General features: G+C 41.3%; 1 protein-coding gene across 10 annotated transcripts in view; it reads right to left on the minus strand.

The window, feature by feature from the left end:
* The window catches only part of zfand6 (zinc finger, AN1-type domain 6), a 54415-nt gene that overhangs the window by 31440 nt on the left and 7668 nt on the right, over positions 1-15307 (minus strand). For 2 of the 10 annotated variants that reach the window (XM_078530459.1, XM_078530461.1), the window contains exon 2: positions 5528-5668. The exons of the other annotated variants lie outside the window; for them this stretch is intronic. The gene's annotated coding sequence lies outside the window, so the exon portion shown is untranslated. The remainder of the gene's footprint in view (positions 1-5527; positions 5669-15307) is intronic. 10 annotated transcript variants of the gene reach the window in all.

Genomic DNA, 15307 nt, shown 5'->3' on the forward strand with positions numbered 1-15307 from the left:
CCTGTAGCCAGTCTGATTTCTACTGGACTCGGAGCTGATCCATTACAAAAGGAAAACAATCATTAACCCTTTCTGGTCTGCACAGTTTAGCTATTCTGAATAGTTAGGCTGAAATCATCAGGAGCCAATTGAATTCTTGCCTTAAATTCACAATTACTTCTTTAAATGATACATTTTTAAAAAATCCACTTTTCTTATTGTAAATAGCACAACTGAGACAGTACCATACAGGTGAAAGGGTAAAGAGAACAGTGACATAGCAGCTAAGGTATATACCATCACATAAGACACATTGAGCTTTGCTTTGGGGGTGGTCGGGTGGTGGCGGGTGGGGTGAAGAGAGAGAGCGCATGCAAGATGGAGAGGGAAGATCACCAGAAAATAAGCTACATGCCACCGTCATGGTAAGTTATCACTTTGCTAATGAAATTTCAAATGCCTAAAACAGATAGTACTGAACTAAGAGGGAGGATTCAGTGACCAATAAAAATAAACCACCCTGCTTTTCAGCCACTTCAGGCTTCATTTCTACTGCCAGTGTTGGGAGGTTGGAGATTTTAATTGCAGCAAAGAGTAGACAAAAGCATTCACTTAGCTCCTACCTGTAAAAAGCTACAAGTGATTACATCAGTTGTACAAATCAGTGGCACACAGTACAACTAGAATATGTGGACTAACAACTGAATTAATTGGACATCTTTCCACAGTTTCAATATCAGGATAGCTTACTCATGTCAATTAGCTTGCTCTGATTTTCTATATTTTAAAGCTAAGAACGGAAAATTACAGCATCTGACAATTTGTTGATTATTATTGCTCAGAAAAACCTGCAATAAGCAATGCAGTTAGTTAAAATGTGGGGACTTAATGTAAAATTTAAATTATTGCTGAAGTTGAGGAGGAGGAATAAAAGTGAAATGATGCAACTGAAACAGTTTTACATACAAAATTATTAAAATAAAGGGAATGGGTTGTTTAGAAATGAGTCGAGGAGGAAGTTAAAATATAAATCTACAAAGAGGAAGATTTAATAGTTAGGTTGGAAAGTGAATTTATTAAAACACTGGTATGAAAAGGTATATATTTCAGCACATTAAAAGATACCAAAATTATTTCAATTTCCAAGGAGACTTAAGATTTTTATACAAAACTTTGCAGGAATGTTCAATCATAAAACCAGAGAAAACACTAAAATAAAATATAATCCAATAAAATCTGATTCAAGAATCTCTGATTAAAGTTTAACCAAACTAGTTTGCTTCAAAATAATGTGGAACCAACTGGCAGGCAGGTATTATCACCAAAATTATGATTCTCAGTTAAATAGCCAAGCATGGGTTCACATTTTTTAATCACTGCAGCATCACACTTGCGCTCAAACAGGATCCTCACTGGAAAGTGTTATTTATACCAGCTCCTCCCAATGTTTAAGCTGCTTCCTTCACAGTCCATCATGGATTTGATTATCATTGGTGGGTTTTAAATTACTGTTGGCTATCCCTCGCTAGCAGGAATGATTGCCTTTCGTGAGTCTGAAAATGGCTGATGAGGCCAATTTGGGATCTGCAGACTTTATGGCATAGAAGGCGTCTGTTGTCATGTGGGATATCTGGTCATGTGTTACCAGTTCAGGTCATGGTGTGTTCTTTTTGCCACTCTTGCTTCTCTTCATTTTGTCATTGTTGGGTCTCAAAATGCTGGGATTCTTTCCACATACACTGCTATCTGGTTCGATCCAAGGCAATGGTCTCCCAGGAGTTGATGTCATTGTTGCATTTCTTCATGTTGGCTTTCAGCATATCCTTAAAGCTCTTCCTCTGTACCCTCTGGTGCATCTGCCTTGACTGAGCTGGGAGAAAAGAACCTGCTTTGGGAGCCTGGTACCAGACATGTGAACTACATGACCAACACAATGAAGCTGATGGCGGATGACCCTAGCCTCAATGCTTCTGGTGCCTGCCTGCAAGACAACACTGATGTCGGTGCATCTGTCCTCCCACTTACGATGCAAGATTGTTGGTATGGTATGGCTCCAGAGTTCTCGGGTGCCTCCTATACATTGTCCATGTTTTAGCCCGGTACAATAAGGAAGGGATCACAACCGCATGGTAGACCATGAGCTTGGTTTCAGTTTTGATGTCACGGTCTTCAAACACGCACTTCCTCGTGTGTCCAAAAGATGAACCAGGGTGAACAGCAGATTTCAGGCGATGCTGGATTTTTGCATCAATGTCAGCCTCTTGTGAAAGCTAACTTCCATGGTACTGGATGGGTTCCATGGTTTCCAGGCACTCATCACGAATCCCAATCAATGGGGTTGGGGCGTGTACATTTGGAGCTTATTGAATAAAATTCATGTCAAAGCTCACTAAACTAACTTAGCACACATATACAGCTTGATAAAACAATTTATCATGCACACAGCTTTCCTGAGTTTTATTCATCCAGAACTCTAGTTTAAAAAATGGTGCATAATTAATAGCTGGTTTGCAAAGATAAGCTTGTTTTCTTGAAATCAGCAGGGAATTACCTTGCAAGTAACCAAAGAGATTTTAGGAAAAAAAGCATATTTTTCTATTGTCACAGACAGAATGTATGTATTCTCTTACTGCCATAATCAGTATATTTTTGTATGGAAAGAGGTGCATCTTTTCTTACCTTTGGAGTGCGCATTCCAAATACAGCAGTAAGCTTTTGAGAGTTTAAAATAGTTACTTATTTGCCTCACAAACTTACTGACTAAACGTCACGCGCACTGTCTCACTCACGCACACACAAAAACCGAATACAAATAAAAATGGTACAGATTTACAGATTATAGTTAATTCAGTCTCTGATTTACAAGTCTCCCATGTGGCAGGTTGCTCGATTGGATTCGATGATTTTAAGTTGAAGTGAGGGTCTTGTAAAGTGAAAAGATTCACAGCAGGTTTTGAGATTTCTTGCAGTAAAGTATCTAGGACGTCGGGTTCTCAGGTGAGCTTTGAAACTGCAACAGGTTAAGTACTTTGGCTGTTTGATGACTTGCAGCTAGTTTCAGAGTCTGCTTCTCAGACTGGCTGATGACCTGATTGGTCTGATGGATCTGCTAGGTCCTGGATAATAAGGGTGCAGTCCCGAAAACCAGTTTTGATCACATTACCACTGGGTTAACACTTCTGAGGCCCACCCAGTCTGGTTTGGATTGGGGAGACCATTGTGATACAATGCAAAGTTGATAGTAGCCAGTGAGTTTCAATCTTCCCTTTTGTCCAGTATGAAACCTGGAGCCAGGCAGTCTAGAAACGCCATAGTCTTTAGAGGTGTTAAACAATGAAATGTGTGAATTCCACAGATAACTGAAGCACCCTCACCTATGTCCATATTTAATTAACTATGTGTCAAGAGACTTGACTTGACACTGGCTGTGGTCCAGATGCTAAAAGTTACATGATTTGCAGCAGCCAGTTTAACAGCTTGTTGTGTCCAATTTTTTTTTAAAGTATTGGCTGAAAGTTTATATTATCTACTGTAATGGGCATGACACCATTAAGGTAACTATAAAATGTTACACATTCATTACAATGGAGTGGGGTCTGTAAAAAATAAATAAATAACACTACTTTTATGGGGTTATTAACACAATGACAATGATACTCACAAGTTTGTGGTGAGTACTGGTCAATGCATCAACTAGAGCTTCATTCTACTGAAAGTCCCATTTGCCACACACAAAGCTTCTAATTAAAGCTATAAAATCTTATACAGAAACATTACAGAAAATAAAACTTATTTTACATAGTTTAAAAATCCTACATAGCATTAACAGTGCAGGAACAGGCCACTCAAAGGAACAGGAGTTGGCCATTTAGTGCCTCAAGCCTGTTCTGCCATTCAATGAGATCGTATCTGATCTGCAACCTGACTCCATTTATACATCTTTGCCCCATGTCCCTTAATACTTTGGCAAACAAAAATCTATCTTAGCTTCAAAATTAACAATTGATTTAGCATCAATTTTTAGCTCAGAGGAGCTCCAAACTTCTACCACCCTTTGTGTGTCAAAGTTTTCCTAATTTCATTCCTGAAAGGTGTCTCTCTAATTTTTAGGCTACATCCCCTAGCCATAGAATCTGTTTCAGCTAGTTGGGGAACCTATCTACCTAACTGGTCTACCCTGGCGGTTATGAGAGTCTCCTCCACCACCACTTCCCCACAACCTCCCAAATCTTCATCTAAACCCATAAGCATATCCTCCGATTTTTTTCTCCCTCATGTTTTTATCTGTGGTAGTGAATTCCACATTCTTATTAATCTTTAGGTGAAGAAGTTTCTTCCGAATTCTTTTTTGGGCTGACTGGTGACTATCTGGCTCCTAATTTTGATTTCACCTACAAGTTTCTTTTCTGCAAAGCAGGCTCAACATATTTCAATCCTAAAGGTTGTTGGAACTATTAAACACTCAATCTCTGGACCACTGTTTAATTTTCTAGTCTGAGTCTTTTAGAATCGAAATTTCAATTGTGTGTGTAGTCTATATCATAATAAAAAGTAGCACATGAATCTGCAAACTACAAAACTGCTTTCCAAACATTAGTCAACCTTCAATTTTCTAGTTATTGCTGGCTACGTTCTCTAGAAAAACATTGTGTGTGTTATAAAAAAGGTTTAGTTTGATTGCTGATAAATGATCTGAAATATAGCCCAATATCAGCTGAGCACCTCAGGTCATCTCACTACAATACAGTTGTCGTCCTTGACAACACACATCCACCACACTGGTGAACTTTTGTTCTATAGTGACCTCTCTAATATTCAAATCACAAATAAAATCCACACTAAACATCTTCCACAGTCAATCAACAGGGGGGGGAAATGTAGAAAATCACATTTACATTCAGGCGTCCTTATTAATTGAACTCCCAGGCTCAAGCTTATCCTCCACTTTAAAAAGTAGAAATATTACAGGTGCACTTTATGGCAACAAAACAAGACTACTCTACTCATCATTTAAATTTTAACCTGTTCAGTTTTCAGCAAGAGGGGTATCAGAATGCTACAGATCGGCACAGCCTTTTTCATATATTCATTCATGGGATGTGGGCTTCACTGGCCAAGGCCAGCATTTATTGCCCATCCCTAACTGCCCTTGAGAAGGTGGTGGTGAGCTGCCTTCTTGAACCGGTTCAGTCCATGTGCTGTAGCGACACACACAGTGCTGTTGGAAAGGGAGTTCCAAGGTTTTGACCCACGGCAGTCAGCCAGATTGTGCCCACACATACATTGCTATTTGCAAATCTGTATTTTGCATTTTACATAAACCCCAACCATTTTCTAAACCTAATTCAACTATGATAGATGCACATAAAAACTGCATTTTGTTTTTTTAATTAAAAGAAATGTATTTTATCCCATGTAAAAAATAAAGACAAGTTTCCACTAAGTCCAGTTGCATTGTTAGTACAAATTTATATAAATTCAAACCTGGAAGACTGAAAGTTACTTTTTAAAAAAAATTCTCGACTAAGAGAGCAATGAAGAAGCGCACTTTGGTCTTCTGCACAGGCTACTCAGGGCCAGTATGGTGCGAGCCTATTGCTGTAACCGCATATGCATAAAGAACATTTGCAGAAGCGTCTGTCTTAGTCACTGTTGGTATCTAATTCAGCAGAATCCAAATGCCACCAAGCTGCAATCCAAGTACAGATTTTTAAAGTGATAAATTACAAATAAAATAAAGATCTATTACACACTTCATGTAGAGGAACTCAATTGCTATAAATGAGCACCATTAAATAAATCCTTTTTGTTTCAATAGTTAGAACTTTAGCCTAACTGGTTAGAGTTTAGATTAGGCTTTCACACATCCACAAACATCCCAAAGCACTTCACACAAAAACAATTGCTTTTGAAGTATAGCACTTACTGCTAGGTTAATACATTACTTTAAAAATCAGCCAACTGCTACTACAACTGAGGAAATCTACTTCAGATTAACCTTAAATCACCTACTAAATCACTGTACAAAACTACAATGTGAAATACACTCAAAGGAGTAGAAGAAAATAAAGTACTCAGTTAACTGAAGATTTCAAGTAAACTGGATTAATTTGAGCAGACTGTAGCAGGATTTCATGTGCTAGAAACTCATCCTTGGATTACAAAACTGAACATTTTTCTACCAAACTGTCCGCTAATTAAAAGTTGTTTAAAAATCCCAAATTCCCGGCATATACCTCAATTTCTTGATTTTTGCATAATTTATATATCTGACTGGATACAGGTGTCCCCTCTCCCCCAGGTTTACCGTAATACTTATTGTTTAGTAAGCACAAGATTAACTGTCAGTCAATGTGATGTCATTTCAGTAAGCCCCACCCACTACAGGACTTCGCCCAATCTGGATAAAAACTGAAAATATCAGAAATACAGCTAATTAACTAAATAAGCTATTTTGGATCATAGTTTCCTATAGACTATTTTACCTGGAGGGTCACTTATAGACACAAAACTGTTTCAAAAGCAAAATACTGCAGATGCAAGTAAAAACATAAATAAAAATAGAAAATGCTAGAAGTACGCAGCAGGAGTAAAACAGAATTGACACATCAGATCAATGATCTTTCATCAGAACTGGGAAAAGTTAGAAATGTAATAGGTTTTAAGCAAGTGAAAGATGGAAAAAGAACAAAAGAGAAGGTCTGAGACAGGAAGGCAGGAGGGATTAAATGACAAAAGTTGTTGGTGCAGGTCTAAAGGAAGTGATAATTGGACATGCAAAGAGATGTGTCTAGAGAAGGTATGAAATGGCAGAACAATGACCAGCTGACAGCCAAAAGCGAAAACAATGAAAAAAAACCAAGAGTAAAAATGAATCTTGCAAAAAAGAACCCATACAAAATCCATCTGCCAGTCCTCCCAACTACAGCACATATTATTCTGGGATGCCATGCAGGGAAGAAACACAAACAAGACTTTTAAAAAAGCACAAGTTCCATCTTTATGTAGCCTCCCCCTCAGCTCTGCCATCTTATATGACCAACTGATCATAGATAAGACCAATCACTTCCTTATATCCCTTACCATCCTTACCCTCCTAATTTTTCCAACCACACTTCCATCTAAATTTAACCCAGACAAAAAAAAATCTCAGTTGTTTAAAGTTGTAATTTCCTACTGCCAACTGCTAAGCCTTTGCTCCTCTATTCATCATATTCCCACAGCTGTCAACCTGCTCTCCCAATTTCCTTACTTCCACAGGTGATGCCCCAGTCTGAAGGAAACTAACTCCTATCTCAGCTGTCCACCCTGGTATGACCTTCATTTTCACCCCCTCAATTTCAAGGGTCAGAGACTCTGTGACCAGATATGTTTCAACCACATCAGGCCTCACATTCCACTGTCAAATATGCCCTTACGTCAGGATAATCTGCAAATGAAAGGCCACCCTCCACCATTTTTCTGCACTATCAGCACCCAAGTACAAACATCATCAATATGGAAGGACTTATTTGTCAACAGAATTGAGGTTATCCATTCAGTTCTCTCTTGCTTCCACCTTCTTCCAAGTAAAATCTCTCCCTGTTCTCTCTGAACCAATGCCTCTTTTTCCACTTTTTATGCCCCATTGAGTTCATTTTGTCCACAGGACCCACTGCTCATTTGAGCCTATTACCTTAATCTACTGAGCACTGTTCCTCCTTCCCTGCTTGGCCCTATGCTAGCTAACATTGTAATTGATTTCCTTACTTCAGATGCAGTCTCCCTTCTTTTCAAAACCGTCAATACCCATCTTCTTAAAACAAAATTCCCGACCACCCCTCACCCAGCCTTAAACAACTGTCCCATCTTCAAATTCACTCCTTTGCCATACTCCTTGAACTTGTCATCATCATCTACCAAATCCATGTCCATCTTTACCACAACTTTGTTTCTACCCCTTCACTGGTTTGGGCTGTTTTGAACCTAAATTACAAATGACATCTTCTGTGACTGTGATCACAGTGCACATGGGCTGCTAGGCCCCTCTGCAGCTTTCGGCATGGTTAACCACACCAACCAAAGAGAGCCCGGGAGAAGGGAGGAGGGTAAAAAGGAGGGGGGACGGCAGGAGAGAACAGAAAAATTTGGAATGTTGACAGCATTTCTCATTACTATCGTCAAGTAGGACTTTATGCATTAGACTGAAGAACTAATTTTCCCCTCACAGTTCTACAGTAATAAACCAAAATGTCAGTCAGCCAATTAACTTTCAGAATATGACCCATGGCTCATAGCAACATGCTTCTCAGTATTATTCATGGTACAAAATGAATATTCACATTATCATCCATACTGTGGATGGAGGAGGGTGGAAGTAAAGCAAGGAGGATGACAAGCAGAGAGTTGAATAAGGGATGTAGGACTGCCATCCATTTCAGGGATGGACAGAAGAGCCTAAACCACTGAAATTTTGATCTCAAAGTGACCTGAACTCTCAATTAGGTCTCATGGCCTAAACTTACATCAAGGTATGGATTACATCAAACACTATCTTTCTGAGAGTTAGAGCATTATCTTATATGTAGTTTATTATGTTACTGAAATTAGTTTCTTACTAGAAAGGACTATGGTGTTCAAGGGACAGTCATATCGCCAACCCGGCCAATTACCACCCCATCAGTCTACTCTTGATCATCAGTAAAGGGGTCAACAACAGTGCTAACAAGTGGCACTTGCTTAGCAATAACCTGCTCACTGAGGTGAGTGTAACTGCCCTTGGCATCAAGGCAGCATTTGACCGAGTACAGCATCAGGAAGCCCTAGCAAAACTGGAGGAAATGAGAATCGGGGGAAAACTCTCCACTGGTTGGAGTCAAACCTAGCACAAAGGAAGATGGTTGTAGTTGTTGGACGTCAATCATCTCAGTTCCAGGACATCACTGCAGGAGTTCCTAGGCACAAACATCTTCAACTACTTCGTCAATGACCTTCCTTCCATCATAAGGTCAGAAATGGGGATGTGCGATCATCAGTGAACAATGTTCAGCACCATTTACTACTCTGATACTGAAGCAGTCCATGTCCAAATGCAGCAAGGCCTGAACAATATCCAGCTTGGGCTGACAAGTGGCAAGTAGCATGCTCACCACACAAATGCCAGGCAATGATCATCTCCAACTAGAGTCATAGAGTCACAGATGTCTACAGCACAGAAAAAGACCCTTCGGCCCATCAAGTCTGCCCTGGTCAATCAAATACCTAACTATTCTAATCCCATTTTCCAGCACCAGGCCCATAGCCTTGTATGCCATGGCATCACAAGTGGACATCCAAATATTTCTTAAATGTTATTAGGATTTCTGCCTCTACCACCCTTTCAGGCAGTGAGTTCCAGATTCCCATCGCCCTCTGGGTAAAAAAAATTCTTCCTCACATCCCCTCCATGCCTCCTGCCCCTTACCTTAAATTTATGCCCCCTGGTTATTGATCCCTCCTCCAAGGGGAAAAGTTCCTACCTGTCTATCCTATTTATGCCCATCATAATTTTATACACCTCAGTCATGTACCCCCTCAATCTCCTCTGCTCCAGGAAAAATAACCCCAGTCTATCCAATCTCTCCTCATAACTAAAACTCTCCAGCCCAGGCAACATCCTGGTAAATCTCCTCTGCACTCTCTCCAGTGCAATCACATCCTTCCTATAATGCAGATTCCAGAACTGCATGCAATAGTCTGGCAGTGGCCTATCCAGCATTTTATACAGTTCCAGCATAACCTCCCTGCTCTTATATTCGATGCCTCGCCTAATAAAGGCAAGTGTCCCATATGCCTTCTTAACCGCCTTATCTACCTGTCCTGCTACCTTAAGGGCCCGGTGGACATGCACACCAAGGTCCCTTTGATCCTCGGTACTTCCCAGGGTCCTACCATTCATCGTGTATTCCCGTGCCTTGTTTGTCCTGCCCAAGTGCATCACCTCACACTTATCCGGATTAAATTCCATTTGCCACTGATCAGCCCATCTGACCAGCCCGTATATATCCTCCTGTAATCTAAGGCTATCCTCCTCACTATTTACCACCCCACCAATTTTTGTGTCATCCGCGAACTTACTGATCAACCCTCCTACATTCAAATCTAAATCGTTTATATATACCACAAACAGCAAGGGACCCAACACTGATCCCTATGGAACACAGGCATCCAGCCACAAAAACATCCCTCGACCATCACCCTCTGCTTCCTGCCACTCAGCCAATTCTGGCATGGGCTCTTACCTTCACTATCAGTCTCCCATGCGGGACCTTATCAAAAGCCTTGCTGAAGTCCAAATAGACTACATCAAATGCATTGCCCTCATCTACATACCTGGTCACCTCTTCGAAAAATTCAATCAAATTGGTCAGGCATGACCTCCCCTTAACAAAACCATGCTGACTGTCCTTGATTAATCCCTGCCTCTCCAAGTGTAGATTAATTCTGTCCCTCAGAATTGCTTCCAATAGTTTCCCACCACTGAGGTTAGACTGACTGGACTGTAGTTCCCTGGTTTATCCCTTCCACCCTTCTTGAATAACAGTATCCCATTGGTTGTCCTCTAGTCCTCTAGCACCTCTCCTGTGGCAAGAGAGGTATTGAAAATTATTGCCAGCGTCCCTGCTATCTCCTCCCTTGCCTCACTCAAAAGCCTGGGATACATTTCATCCAGGCCTGGAGATTTATTACTTTTTAAGCCTGCCTGACCACTTAGAACCTCCTCCCTTTCTATGCTAATTTCTTTAATTATATCACAGTCCTTCTGCCTGATTTCCATACCCACACATCAGCACTTGTGAACACCAACACAAAGTATTCGTTCAGAACCCTACCTACGTCTTCCATCACACACAAATTACCACTATGGTCCTTAATGGGCTCTACTCTTTCCCTAGTTATCCTCTCACTCTTAATGTACTTGTAAAATAACTTTGGATTTTCCTTTATTTTACCTGTCAACGTTTTCTCATGCTCCCCTTTTTACTCTCCTAATCTCCTTTTTAAATTCCTCCTACACATTCTATACTCCTCTAGGGCTTCCGCTGTTTTGAGCCCTCTGTATCTGCCAAAAGCCTCCCTTTTTCTCTTTATCCAATGCTGTATATCTCTCGACATCTATTGGTCCCACCCTTTATCTTTACCAGAATATGTTGGCCCCCTGTATTCCTCCTATTTCCTTCTTGAATGAGTCCCACTGCTGACACAGATTTACCTAAAAGTAGCTGCTCCCAGTCCACTCTGGCCGAATCATATCTGACCTTATTAAAATTGGCCTTCCCCCAATTTAGAACTCTGATTTCTGGTCCATCCTTGTCCTTTTCCATAAGGACTTTGAATCTAACTGAGTTATGATCACTATCTGCAAAATGCTCCCCCACTAATACCTCTGCCACTTGCCCGGCTTCATTCCTTAAAATTAAGTCCAGGACCCTCGCCCCCTCTCTTGTAGGACGTTCTACGTACTGGCTTAAAAAGCTCTCCTGGATGCATTTTAAGAATTCCGCTCCCTCTAAACCTTTCACACTATGGCTAGCCCAGTTAATGTTGGGGAAGTTGAAATCTCCCACTATTACTACCCTATTATTTTTATACTTCTCTGAAATTTGCCTACATATCTGCTCTTCTATTTCTCTGTGACTGTTTGGGGGCCGATAGTACACTCCCAGCAATGTGATTGCTCCTTTTTTGTTTTTAAGTTCTACCCATATGGCTTCATTTGAGGAGCCTTCTAAGATGTCATCCCTCCTTACTGCTGTAATTGATTCCTTGATCAATATTGCGATGCCTCCTCCTCTTTTATCTCCTTCCCTGTCTCACCTGAAGACCCTATATCCTGGAAGAGAATCTAACTACCTCCCCATGGCATTCAATGGCATTACTATCTCTGAATCCCCCCACTATCAACATCCTGGGGGTTACCATTGACCAGAAACTGAACTGGACTAGCCATATAAATAGATTGGCTACAAGAGCAGTTCAGAGACTGGGAATCCTGCTGCGAGGAACTCACCTCCTGACTCCCCAAAGCCTGTGCATCATCTACATGGCACAAGGCAGGAGTGTGATGGAATACTCTCCACTTGACTGAATGAATGCAGCTCCAACAACACTCAAGAAACTTGACACCACCCAGGACAAAGCAGCCCCACTTGATTGGCACCCCACCAACAAACATTCACTCCTTCTGCTACTGATGCATAGTGACAGTGTGTACCATCAACAAGTTGCACTGCAGGAGCTCGCCAAGGCTCCTTAGGCAGCACCTTCCAAACCCACAACCGCTACCATCTAGAAGGACAAGGACAGCAGATGATTGGGAACACCACCACCTGGAAGCTCCCCCCCAAGCCACTCACCATCCTGACTTGGAAATATATCACCATTCTTTCACTATTGCTGGGTCAAAATCCTGGAACTCCCTCCCTAACAGCACTGTAGGTGTACCTACACCACATGGACTGCAACAGTTCAAGGTAGTGGCTCATCACCACCTTCTCAAGGGCAATGAGGGATGGGCAATAAGTGCTAGCCTAGCCAGCAATGCCCAAATTCCATAAAAGAACTTTTAAAAAAATGAATAATTAAGTAAAACAGCTTCTGGGGACCTGAAAGCCAAACTGAATACAATAAATTTACAAGAGTAATTGTGCCTTAAGCAGAATGTTAGAAGGATAACACACACAGCAGTATGACCACACCTATCTGAATTCTCAATGTTGAGTCATTATATCCGTGCACTAAAATTACATTATAATTTGATTACATGTAATAAGATTGGAGTCAAATGGACAGGCTTTTAAACAAAATGAAATGTTTTAAACATAGCTCTGAGTTTCAAGACTTACCATCTTGCCACAGTCTATGTGGGGTAGAGGAACAAAGGGATCTCCCAGTACAAATACAGCAATCACTAAATGTTACACTCCAAGTTAGCAGGCCATTAAAAAAAAGCAAACCGAGCACTGAACTTGATTTCTAGAGGAATAAAAGTAAGGAAGTTATGCTAAACCTGGATAGAACCTTGGTTAGACCACACGGTAGTACTGCATGTAGTTCTTACGGTCAGAGGCACTGGAGAGGGTGCAGAAAAGATTTACAAGGATGACACCAAAAATGACTGGGTATACTTTTCAAAAAAAAATGGACAGGCTGTATGAAAAAAGCAGGGCTGGCCATAGCAAAGCTTTTAAAATTCTGAAAGGTTTTGATAGAGTGAGTACAGAGAAATTGTTTTCTCCCATGAACAGCATAACAGAGGCCAGCGATATAAAATTGTCACCTATAGGAAATTCAGAAGAAACTTCTTTATCCAAAGAATGGTGAGAATGTGGAACTCACGACCACAGGGAATGATTGAGGCAAATAGTGCAGATGCTTTTAAGGGGAAGCTAGACAAGCGTATGAGAGAAAGGCATAGAGGATTACAATGGCAGATTTAGATAAGGAAAGATGGGAGAAGGCTCATGTGGAGAATAAACACCGGCATGGACTAGTTGGGCAGAATGGCCTGTTTCTGTGCCAAGTAATTCTACGAATTAATAATAACTGACAATGATGTGACTGTCCAACACAACCAATCTGTAACATGGCCTAGCTTCTCAGGCAGCAAGGGCTACAAGGGCTAGGAGAGGTTTGTACCACTGCTGACACTGGAGCAAGCCCATACATTTCAGGATGGAGTGCTTGGACCACAATTCTTTCCTACAATACAAAAGTAAAATACTGTGAATGCTCAACAGGTCAAACAGCAACTGTGGAAAAAGCAGCAGAACTAGTGCTTCAGATCAATGACCTTTCATCAGAACATTTCTCAAATTCTGGCCCCTTACGCATCCCTGATTTTTAATTGTGTCACCATTGCTGGCAGTGCCTTCAGCTGTCTGAGACCTAAACTCCGCAATTCTCTCCTCAAAACCCTCTACCATCTAAAGTGCTCCTTAAAAACAGCCACCTGTCCTCGCCTCTCATATGGCTCAATGTCAAATTTTCTTTGATATCACTGCTGCGAAGCACCTTGGGGCATTTTACTACAGTAAGAGGGCTATAAAAATGTTCAGTGGTGATGCTACAACAATATTTTCAACTTTTGTATTTTACAAGACAACATGTTACAGCCAGCTAATCACAGAATTACCAGTTACATATCCTTGCCCCACTGATGGCCAAATCGTCACTCTCTAGTTCTGGGAACTGATGTGCACAAAATGAACTGTATCTCCTAAGACAGCACATGTTGTTGGGTCCCACAGCTTTACTGTATCTAGTGCACCCAGCCATTTCTTGATATCACATGTAGTATATCGAATTGGCTGAAGACTGCTATTCTGTGATGCTGGGAATCTCAGGAGGAGGCTGAGAAGGAACATCAGCTCAGCACTTCAGGCTGAAGTCGGCTGCAAACGTTTCAGTCTTGTCTTTCGCATTCACAAACTAGGATCTTCCATCATTGAGAATAGGTATTCATGCAGCCTCCTGCTCTCTTCAGTTGCTTAACTGGCCAGCATGAGTCATGATTCGGTGTGGCAGTACTGCAGAGATTTGATCTGATCCTTTAGTTGTAGGATCAGTCTCTGGCATGCTGCTTCAAGGAACATAAGACTAGGCTATTCAGCCATGGAGCCTGCTCCGCCATTTAACTAGATCATGGCTGATCCTCTACCTCAAAGCCATCTTCTTGCACTACCCATGTATCCCTTAATGTCATTGGTATCTAAAAATCTATTGAGTATGTTCAAAGAAGAGGTCAATCATTGAGCCACCACAGCCCTCGGGGGTAGAGTTTTCCAAAGATTTACCACCCTCTGACTGAAAAAATTCCTCCTCAGCTCGGTTCTAAATGGCCTACCTCTTATTCTTAGACTGTGTCCCCCAATTCTAGACCCCCGCCCCCCCCCCAGCCAGGGGAAACATCCTTCGTGCATCTACCGCGTCAAGCCCTGTAAACATTTTGTACACTTCAATGAGACCACCTCTCATTCTTCTAAACATCTCATCCTCTAGAGAATACAGGCCCAGCCTCCTCAATCTTACCTCACTGGACCATCCCACCATCCGAGGTTAGTCTGATGAACCTTTGTTGCATTCCCTCTCTGGCCAGTATATCCTTCTTTAGGTAAGACCACCAAAACTGCACACAATACTTCAGGTGTGGTCTCACCAAGGCTCTATACAACTGCAGCAAGACTTCCTTATTCCTGCACTCAAGTCTCTTTGCAATAAAAGCTAACATACTGTTTCTAATTGCTTGTTGCACCTCCATGTTAGCTTTCAGTGACTTATGAACAAGGACACCCAAGTCTCTTTAGACAGC

The sequence above is a fragment of the Cetorhinus maximus genome, chromosome 26, assembly GCF_964194155.1.
Source record: "Cetorhinus maximus chromosome 26, sCetMax3.hap1.1, whole genome shotgun sequence".
Taxonomy (NCBI): Eukaryota; Metazoa; Chordata; class Chondrichthyes; order Lamniformes; family Cetorhinidae; genus Cetorhinus; species Cetorhinus maximus.